General features: G+C 49.4%; 1 pseudogene; it reads left to right on the top strand.

Moving 5' to 3' along the window:
* Nucleotides 1-4,120: 4,120 nt before the first annotated feature.
* The window catches only part of LOC148218007 (uncharacterized), a 115,760-nt pseudogene continuing 108,816 nt past the window's right edge, over nucleotides 4,121-11,064 (top strand).

Below are 11,064 nucleotides of genomic sequence, written 5' to 3'. Positions count from 1 at the left end.
TTGTGCCGTTGTCTTCCCCAGCAGCTGTGGCAGTGCAGGCACAGAAAGCAGCGAAGCTCCAGCAGTGGCAGCAAGGATTGGCCCCAGTGTGTGGAGATGCCAAAGGAGGGTGCCCAGGCAGAGGATTTCAGCAGAGGATCTGTGGGCAGGCCCAGGGGCTTGGCCCGATGTGGAGCCCTGGCTGCTGCTGCGTTGCCTTCAGTGCAGGGTCAGTGGTGCCCTCCCATGCTGCTCCTGCAGCCGGGAATTCCAAATCTCCGGGGCTTGAGAGCCCCTGAGCCCAGGGTGAGGGGTCCCCCCGTGTTGAGCTGTGCTGGCGGCTGTTTCTGTGCTCAGGGACTCTTGGAATGGGCCACGGCACTTGGCCACCAGTGGTGCTTCTTTGCACTCCTTAGGCAGGACCCGATGTCCTGGTTGGATGCTGTGAACAGCAAAGTGCCAAGGCAGGCTCTGTGCCAGCCCAGCTTCCTGTGGCAGAGATTTCACCAGAGACAGGATTCTGGCCACAGACTGCTTGAAATATACATCCCTTATCTCCAGCCCGCACTAGGTGGAGAATTAGCAGGGTAAGGAATTGCAAAGATCAATTCCAAGGGAGATAATTGAATATCTGCCCTGGATCTGGCACTTTTTCTTGCCAAAGCCAATGGCAAAAGCCGTAGCCATTGCATCTTGGTTTTTATCACCAGCTTCCAAAGGTGTTTCTTTATTTCCCCGTTTGTTCTTTCTACCTGCCCTGAGCTCTGGGGGTGCCAGGGCTTGTGGAGGTCCCATTGTATTCCTAAAGCAGCCATAACCCCCTGAAGGATCTTTGCTGTAAAATGAGTTCCCCATCTGAGAGTCTGTTTTTTCCACAATCCTTTATCTTCGAGTTGTTTTAGAAGTACCTTAATAAACGATCCAGAGATTGCTGAAGAGTGTCACAGTGTTAGCTGGCTTACACTGGGCAGTGAATTTGGCCACTGATAAGAGAAGTGGCCTGGCCTAACAGACAGGCCCCCAGAGAGCAGAGATAGGCTGGAACTCATTGGGTTACATCCTTGTCTGTCTTCAATTCTGTCCTAAGCTGCAGGGGCTATTGGTCAGAGGGCTGAGCAGCCTAAACTCGGAACCAATCACAGGCGCTTACCTGGGAACATTAAGAAAAAGTCAGAAAAATAAAGAGGACTTTTTCACATGGATCAGAGAGTGCTGTGTTTTCTGTCTGAAGCACAGCACCAGTCGACTCAACAGAAGAAGTCAGAATTGCTTTTTTCACCCTGTTAGCTGCCATGCTGTCACCAGAAGATATTTGAGCCTTCCTGCTCAGGGCATTTCAGTGCCAGGCTCTTCCAAGCACACCCAGCTCTGCCGGTTGAGCTGACCATGCAGGGGTAACCTGAGCTTGGTCTAATTCCCTTTCCTTCATCAGTGTGTCTTGGAGCTCTTTTCCCTTCTCCTGCCCTTGAAGAGCCATCCATAAACACATTTTGTCTCTCAGGCCAGGGAATGTCTCCTAAATCTCTCCCAGCCTGGCTCTGGAGCTCTGTCACTTGAATGCAGTCATGGGTTTGTTCCCAGCCCCCTGTGCAGGCTGTTCAATCAGGAGCCTGGGTTAAACCCTTCCCCTGTCCTCAATTCTAAATCCTCCTGTGCCACTGAACAAGTTTCATTCTGTAATCACCGAGCACTGCTCATCCATGTAGAGGCTCCTTTGGTTATCAAAGCTTTGACTTGGTGCCAGACTTGAACAATAGGATCTCCTGCCATCAGTTTTTGGGCCTCAGGTCTCATTAAAGCTGTGGCTGCACAATTCTGCAGACGAGGCCACTCTGGCCACTGGGCTAAACATTTTAGCATGAGAATTCCTTTGGAATGGCCCTGTTTAACATCCACATACAATTCAAATTTTTTTTCTGAGTCTAGTAGAGCCATGGCTGCAGCATCAATCATTTGTTTAATTTTCTTAGGTTTTGTTCCATTTCTTGTATCCATACCACAGCATTGAGAATATCTGGTGTTTAAAAGTCACAAAGTGTTCTGGCTAGAACAGAGAATCCTCAATCCAGATCCTGCAATTTCCTATTAATCGTCATACTTCTTGCAACTCCTTTTTAATCCTGGATTATTTCTGAGATTCCCTGATCTCTCTCTGGGTCAATACACCAGAAACCTTCAATCAAACTATGTCCCAAATATTTAACCCTTTTCTCCAGCATTTGCGGGTTTTTTTATCAAATACTCAAAGATGCTGTTTAGCCTGAACATTCAGTTATTTCACAGACTTCTTCTGCCCCTTCTTGTCCTCCTGATTGCAGCAAGTCATCCACATCCTGCATTAACCCAGTCCCTGGGGTGGGGTAAATTCTTGTGATATTTTCTGCAAGGCTTGCCCCAATAAGGCTGGTGCTTCCGTGCATCCCTGCAGAAGGACCGTCCATGTTTTTCCCATTTTCCCTTCTACCTCTTGTTCCCACTCAAAGGCAAAATCCAGTTTACCATCCTGTGTGAGTGGGTATCCCCAGAAAGCATCTTTGCCATCAAGGACTGAATGGTGTCAGTGTGAGGAGGGCACCTGGTTGAAGATGGTGTAAGGATGTGAGAGCCCCTGGGTGCTTGGGCCTTAATATGCACACCACTTTTGTATAGCTAGTGATATTCGTGGCTCTGTTAAGGTTTTGTTCTTCTTCTGGGAGTTCATGAATTGAGCAGGACCTTGGCTGAGCAGCAGTCTGTGTGGTCAATTAATAAAATTTTCTGACCCTGATGGCTTCTGCTGTCACTTCCTTATGTCCACGTCCCCGGCCCTGTGTCCAAGCGGATTCGCAGCATGTGTTTGTAGAGACCCTTTGCTGTTGTTCCTTGCATGGGGGTCCCCCGTTTTGGGGCCATCCCCCCTGGAGCAGGGTGTCCCGGCTTGGTGCAGCCCCGCCCCTCGGGCAGCGCTGAGCCAATGAGAGCGCGCGGCGGTGATGACGCAGCAGTGTCCAGGCAGAGCCGCAGCTCCCAGCGTTGCCCACCTGGAGCCACCTGCGCCCGGCCCGGGCCCCAGCGCCCCCCGGCAGGGGAATTTGGGGAGGTGGGAGGGGGGGAGCGCCAAGGCCGGGCCCCCCCGCGCTGTGGTGGCGGCAGCGGCTGCAGTGGGGAGCGAGTGCGGGCGGGAGCGGCCGAGAGCCCAGCGCTGCCCCAGCCCGAGCTGCCCCAGCTCCATCGCTGCCCCTGCGCTGGGATGCTGTGGGTTTGGGGGGAAGAGGGAGCCGGCAGTGGGTGCTGGGCCTGGGGGCAGCAGGAGAAGGAAGGCGGACGCAGGGTTGAAGAACAAGATGATCAAATGATGCATGTGGGAGGAGCAGGTGGGATTGTGCAGGAGAAGGAGGAAGAGGAGTGTGAGGGGCAGTAGGGACACAGGATGAGGACGAGGAGTAGCAGAAACGGGAAACACCACAAGGTTCCACCCCTCCCTGTATCTGCAGGCCCCCCCAGCCCCAGGAGCATTGCACCCCCGACCAGCCGCGGGTGATCAGGGAGAAGGATCCATGATTTGCACAGGGGTAAATCTTGGTGTTTCTGAGCTTTATTGGGCTAAATGTTGGGGCTGAGGTTTTTCTGTGGCGACTGCATCTTTATATTTTTTTCCTCGGTTCCAATGTAAAATGTGCCCAAAAGTATGTATTCTATCACCATCTGTTGAAGCCAGCTGGGGTAGTGATCCTTATCTCCGATGGAGATATCCTCTGTAAATGGGCCATATGCTAGAAAACAGGTGGGGGAGTGTTCTTTATCTTTTCTTCCATCCATCCTTCCTCCAGGACGATATCAGGTATCTTCTGTTAATGGGCCATTGAGTTCAATACATAACTGATAAAATTACATCATCCCGTTTTGCGATTCTGCACCCAGGGGGAGGAGCCAAACATTTCGTACCTAGATTCAAACTGAGATTTGGAACACCAAATCATCCCTTACCCACTGGTTTCCAGAGGACAAGAGCTACCAGACCTTTCTACAGCATCACTACTACAACAAGACCACTTCATCGGGACTGCTACCACCACCCTAACTAGCGGAGTGTAAGGTTGTATTCTGACTCTGTCAGTTCTTTTCTTTTGAATTGCATGTATTTTATTTTTTTCTCTTGTTTTTTTCTATTAAACTGTATTTCTGACTTGGAGTCTCTCACTGGTTTTGCTTTCAAATCAGCACAATTTTGGAGGGGATTTTGACTGAATCTTGGTGTTTGGGAGGTTATTACAGACGCAAGATGCTCAATGACCTGCAGAGATGAACTTGGGCAAGGAGGAACTCCCAGTTTATGGAGCTCTCTTGTTTTTTCCCCAAACCAGGACTTTTCATTCCCACGGCGTGAGGAGATGGAGGAGGAGGAAAAGCCCCGGAGATCCCGCAGGAGGAGGGGCTGCAAACCCAGCCCAGGGAGCTGCGAGGAGGAAAGACCCTCCCTGAGCCGGGAAGGCGGCCGGAGATCCAGGCAGAGCTCAGAGCTGGTGGAGAAGCCTCCTGGAGGGGAGAAGCCCCACAAGTGCTTGGAATGTGGGAAGAGTTTCAGCTACAGGTGCAGGCTGATCCAACACCAGAGGATCCACACTGGGGAAAAGCCCTACGACTGTGGGAAATGCGGGAAGGGATTCAATGAGATCTCCGGCCTGCTCCGGCACCAGGTGGTCCACACAGGTGAACGGCCCTACAGCTGCTTGGAATGTGGGAAGAGCTTTGGATGGAGCTTTGACCTGAAAAAACATCAGCGCATCCACACTGGGGAGAGGCCCTACGAGTGTCCTGAGTGTGGGAAGAGCTTCTCACAGAGCTCTAACTTGACCCAACACCAACGGAGGCTCCACTAAGGGAAGCCCTGTGAGTGCCCCAAGTGTGGGAAGAGCTTCGTGCTCTGCTCCAGCTCCATCCCCCATGGGAGGATCGGTGTTGGATGGTTGAAAAAAACACAAAAACACAAAAACCAACCAACCAAACAAAAAACCCCAAAACCCAAACAAACACACAAACAAACAAAAAAAACCCCAAAAACAAAACAAAAACAAAAACCCACTAAAATAGTGATACGCACAGAAGCAATATAAAAACACCAAAATCAAATAAAAAGAATAGTCAACTTTGAAATAAGAATGGAGAAAAGTCATGAACTAACATTTCGCTTTTTTTAAACTATGGAGAAAAAACTCTTGTTTCCTCTAAAACATGTAAAAATATTTTGAAGTGAATATGACTGTTCTAACTGTACATATAAAGAAAAGCATTAATATTAAACAAATGTAAAAATTACAGTAATCTTCTAGGTTTTAGTAATAGAAAACCCCTGCTCTCCCCCCCAAAAAAAGAAAAAGGAAAAAACTCTATTTTAAAAAATAAAGTAAGTTTTTTTTGAACTGTTATAATCCTTAAACTGTGCATCAGAAGTCAATATAGTCCTCAATAACAGTTATGAGAAAAACTGTTAGTCTGTATAAAGGATTCTTAGATAGTAATCAGATTTTCATTCTCCTGGGAAGCTAATCACTGTAACATCAAAACAAGAAGAATCCGTTTTCTTGTGGAGGAATCTCCATAGACTGAAAAAAAGTCTCCTCTTTCAAGTAAATGAGTGAAAAACTATTTTAGAGATGGTAGACTGAGTTGTTTTTGTACGTGTTTAGTATTAAAAAAAATGTATGGAAGAAAAAGCAGTAGACTAAAGTTTTGTTCTAAGGGTTTTTTTCATATAGTTTCTAGTAATAAAATTTCTCTTTATACCATTTAAAGTAAATCCTGGTTTTTGTCTACTTCTTAATCCTCTCTCACAACAAAAAAATTCAAATTAATAAACCAAAACTACTACATTTAACCTCAGTGATTCCAGGATTTTGATTTCCTATTACCCAAGGGTGTCTTCTGCAGCCAAATGGTGATGGACTGGGGCAAAGACCAAGATTTTGGAGACAGTGGGGTGGAAACTCCTCCAAAAATGTTCTTCCCTCCCTTCCAAGCACATGGATCCTCTACTTGCACAGACACAGAAATCCTTTTATTTTGGCCTTGATTTGCTTTTCATTTCTCTTCATCCCTTTAAAACATCCAACACTGGGGTAAAAATAAAGACACTGAACTGAGACATGGGTGGGGACATGGGGGGACAATGACATGGTAGTACACAGACATGGAGAGTGACATGGGGACACATGGACATGGAGGGGGACGTGGCCATTCGTGGGGACATGGGGGGACACGGGCATGGATGGAGATGTGGGGGACAGTGACAGGGATGGAGACATGGTGGGGACACAGCCATGGGTGAGGACATGGTGGGACATGGCCAGTGACATGTGGGGACACGGCCACGGCCGGTGCCATGGGGGGAACTTGCAGGGGCTGTGGGGGATGCTGGCTTGGAGGGAGTTGAGGGTTCCTGGCAGGGACTTGGGGCTCGCTGAGGCCTTTGGGGACCCCAGGCCGAGCGGCTCCGGCTGCGCTGGGAGACCCTGGCGGAGGTTCTGGGGCAGCTGCTCAAGGACCCCCTGCCCTGGAGCCCCAGCCGGGCATTGGGCTCCTGGAAGGGAATGAACGTCCTTGGCCCCAGCAGGACAGATTTCTTATTTCTTGCAGGTGCCAATGGTTCTCTTACCAGAATAGCTTGTTGTGTTAATTGTTGCCATGCTGAAGATTGTTTTCACACGGGAACAAGCAAGTAACTTAGCTGCACATAGAAGAAGTGACAGGCTAGCTATTAATTAGCAGAGAGCAAGACCTGATTTTATGAGGCCTTCCTTTTATAATTTATCTACCTGACTGCAACATCTCACCATTTTTCATTAATTCAAAAAAGGCTCATATGTTCTGATGTTAAAATAGCTCTCTCTTGTGAGGGTGTTATCTCATTAAGGTTATTACTGGTTATCTCCTAGATATGGGATAAGATACATAAAAGACAGATTACAATCAACAAAACTTAGCAAATTCTATCATGTCATTGACACAGGGTTTCACAGCATGAGAAAACAAAAGAATAATGTCCAATGTCTCCTAAGCAAATGGGAATAAATGACCATTGTTTTAAAGTCCAAATAGTCCATTAGCTGGAAATGTTGATCTTTGACATCACTGAATGTGCTCTTGGATCCTGGAACAGGGAATAACTGAAGAAGGTTAGTAGGAACACTATACCATGATGATGACACAAGGCTTTTGTTGGCAATTTGCCTGTAAATTTCCAGACACAGCCATGTCTTGGCAGTCCTGCTTCTGGTTTTGTTCTGGCCACGAAGGCTGCATGGTGATTAGGTTCTTTTTCTTCTCACTGGGCTTCATTTTCTTGGGGGCAACTGATGTTTGGCTGAATGAACAGGTGACTACTTTGAACTTGTTGATGATAAAAACACGTGCATACCTTCTCCTTAAATTAATGAATTAATTAGACTTTGTCATTGTACCTTCAATTGAAGAGCCTTACATTAAAATATTTTACCTTTTTTTGGTATAAATATGGCAAAAAAAATCTTTATAAATATGTAAATATTTAGGAGTTAATTCCCTCTTCCTTGTTTTAAAAACAGCATGCATGACTCTTGCCATGAACATGAAGGGAAGTTCAAAACAAAGCAATACATGTAGTAAAAGCAAAACTTACAGTAATCGGGAATAATTCTGCTACAACAAACCATTTCCGATAACAGATATAATTAAAAACACTTGTGAAATTAGATTATTACCAAACATTAAAACATTGTACCATCATCCCAGTGTTTGCAACACCTGATAAACCTCAAATCAGTGAAGAACTGGATAAGCCTCTGTTGGGGGTTGGTTTTTCCTTTCCTCTCTGCCTGTGGAATTTTTTTCCCATTGACATGCTAAGAAGCACTGATGGTTGGGTCCCAGCACCAGGGAGAGCCTCCCTGGATTTTTGGGAGTTTTTCTCGGAGGGTGGGTGGAGGGAAAGGGGGAACACAGTGAGATTGGAAGCAGGTAAAGGAGGGTGGGGGGCAGTTGCTGGCTCTCGCTCGCTTTTGGCTCTCGGAGCAGAAAGGTCATTGCTACCCCCCCACCATCCCAACGCCGGGAGCTGCCTCTCTGTTTTGGACCCCGCAGCCCTGCTTGGACGCCCTCCTGCTTCAGCTTGCTGTTTTCCCAGCATCCTGCCTCTCCTCCATCCCTTCCCATCTGGGACACAGCTGCCATCACCCCAGTGCCCCTGCAGCCGCACGGGGATCGTCGCACCTGCCCATCAGGAGCCTGCCAGAGCTCACTGCCAGCTGTGACAGCAACTGCACCAAAGGGGAAAGTGCCCGTGGCCCAGAGACCGGAACGGGGCTCCTGTTCTGTTTGTTGTTAATTTCATAGTTGTTGTTATTCCTATTTCCATATCATTGCCTGAGAGCCCCTTAATTTCAAAATTATACAGAGTGTTTATGACCCTCTAAAACTGGTGGAAAGCACCAGGATCTTCCCTAATATCGGCTTCTGTGCTAGTTTCACCCGGGGAGAAGAAACTCAAGAGAGAAATTTTCAGTGTGAGAACTCCCTCTGGGAGTTGATGGGACCAATTGGAGGCTGGTTTGGTTATTGACAGCCTGAACAATCCATTGGAGAAAGTTAGTTTGCTCGGTGAGCACACATTTTGAAGGCGGTAACCCGGGAAAAAAACTCTCATTTATTTCCGGTGGCTGAGCAGGTAACAACGGCCCAGCCCGGGCTCCCTCCCATGTGGGGGGAGCTCGGGAGGCCGCTGGGCACCGTTTGCAAACCAGGGAACCCGATGGCCGGGGGGAGGAAAGGCTCATTGATGAGACCTTAGCCCGGCTTCCTCCCCTACGAGCCCGCGGCTCTGGGGGGGCCCGGCTCCTGCTGCTGGCTCGGAGCAGCTTTGGAGGGGCCGAGCCCGCCCAGCCCCCGCACGGCCTGGGGGAGGCAGCCGGGCCCTGTCTGGAAGCAGGGGTGGCCATGGGCAGTGCGGGGCTGCAGCAAGCTCCAGAAAAGCTGATTAACATCTCAGCCGCCCCCACACCCAGCGCCGTGACTTCTGTGTGAAACTTTAACTCTTTAGTGCTCAGGTAAGATTTTGCAGACTTCTGGCTTTCCTTTGAATATGAGAGGGGGAAAAGGAGATGCTCCAAAGTCGGTGAAGCAAGAGCTAAGTTTCTTTAGATGGAAGGAGAATGAGGAGATGTTGTGAAGATGGCTGAAAATTCCTTTTGTAAGATTGTAGGGATGAACTGATGAATATTCCTATAAACCATGGAGAAAGACATGGGGAGGTTGGAGATGTTCCATTTGATAGATTGTTAATCAAAGGCATCTGTGTTGAGAATCCTTCACCCCGAGGAGAAAAGGGGATCTCTTTTTCTGGAGATGGAGCATGAACAGAGAGAAAGAGAGATGAAGAAAATGTTTGGTTTGGAACAGTTAATTCTTAAAAGTAAATACCTCATGGGATTTACATGGCCCATAAGCACAGCTTTGGGAAACGACTTTGCAAGTTTTTTCCAGGGCAGATGCAAATCGTGAAAGTGAAGCCACGAGGGGACTGTTTTTTTCGCTTCTTGTGGTGAAGTCCCTATGGCCTGACAAGAGGAAACTTCTCTCTCCAACATGAACTGAAAAGGACTATTTAACTTGGGAACTGACTGAAGTAGTTTTTTCTGTCTTTGTTTTGTTGTTATGAAGGTTGGGAGAGGGAAGGAAGGAGTGGTCTGAAGATATTATTCTGAATTTGCTTTTCTTTCTCTTTTTTTGTGTAGATAATAAAGGTTTTTATACCCTTTTTAAGTTTTAGTCCTGCCTTGCTCTTTTGCTCCTGGTTCTGTCTCACAACAGAAAAATGAGTATATTTAAATTGCAAGTCAAAACTATAACAATGGAGGAGAGTGTCAGCAGCTGCAGCTAAGGGCTCGTGTCCCATCAGAGTCTCTAACGATGGCACCAACGCTGCTGCCTTGCAACAGCCGACTCTGGAAGGCGAGTGTGCCCTCGAGCAGAGCCGCTGAGGTCAGTCAGGGGGACAGGCTGCAGCTGAAGCTGCCAAGCGTTGCTGTGATTCTGGCAAGTCAAGAGAAAACCATGGTGACCACTTTCCCTTACACCCTTTGCCAAGCCACAAAAAATTGTGCCCATAGCATCCCCTCTTTTGGCATCCTGTCTGGTGTGGATGTCTTCCTGAGGAGGTACAAGCCTTCTGGGTGCTGCTGTTCCTGTGCACACTCTGGTCATTTTTCTCTGGTGTCCAGAGCCACGTTGACAGCAGGAGCTCCACAGGCCAGCTCCAGGAGACATCGTTCTTGCCATGGTGGCAGCAGCTCTGTGGGTCCCGAGCTCAGTGTCAGGGGAGTCTTGGCCACACAGCACAGTGGCCTGGACAGCTCTGGGGACCCGGGCTGATCGCCAGCGCTGCCACTTCCCACTGCTCCTCGCCTGCAGCAGCCAGTGGCCGTGATCCAGCAGGGCCTGCTTGCGGTCCTTGTCCCTCCTTGTCCCTCCTTGTCCCTCCGTGTCCCTGGCCAAAGCAGCTTGGGCACCTCGGGGCTGTCCCCACCGTCCTGCTGAGGCCAGGCCTCGAGGGCTTCTGCCACAGGCACCAGAGACGCGTCGGAGAAGCGCCAGAGCAGCCGGCTGGCAGGAAGAAGGTGGCTGTCTGGGGGCTGCTTATGGCCTCTGCCACCCAGTTCCTCAGGGCTTCCCACCAACCCATCCACACAAGTCCTCCTGGCCCATCACAGCCTCCCGCCACCCAGCGCCACACGCATCCCCCTCACGCCTTCCCACTGCCTTCTCCGGGCAGGCCTTGGCAGCACCGCAGCCCTTCATGGCCTCCCACTGTCCCGTGCCCTCCACGCCTCCCCCAGGCCTGCCTGGCTGCTGAAGGAGCTCCAGAGGAGCCCCATCAAGAGGCACCTCAGAGCCCTCAGCAATCCAGCCAGCAACACACGGGCAGGACACAGATGGCGCTTCCAGGCTGGCAGAGGGGTGCTGGCCATCTCCAGGGACCGGTCTCTCAGGGATCCCCGCCGCAGCTCCGGCCTCTGCCCGCCCGCTCTGTCAGAAGCCTTAAGGCTTCCACAGAACCCCCAAAGGCCAAGGGCCTTT

This window comes from Sturnus vulgaris, unplaced genomic scaffold, assembly GCF_052056855.1.
Source record: "Sturnus vulgaris isolate bStuVul1 unplaced genomic scaffold, bStuVul1.hap1 Scaffold_195, whole genome shotgun sequence".
NCBI classification, from domain to species: domain Eukaryota; kingdom Metazoa; phylum Chordata; class Aves; order Passeriformes; family Sturnidae; genus Sturnus; species Sturnus vulgaris.
The sequence above is the reverse complement of the archived record's forward strand: the minus strand, read 5'-3'. Positions and strand labels throughout refer to the sequence as shown.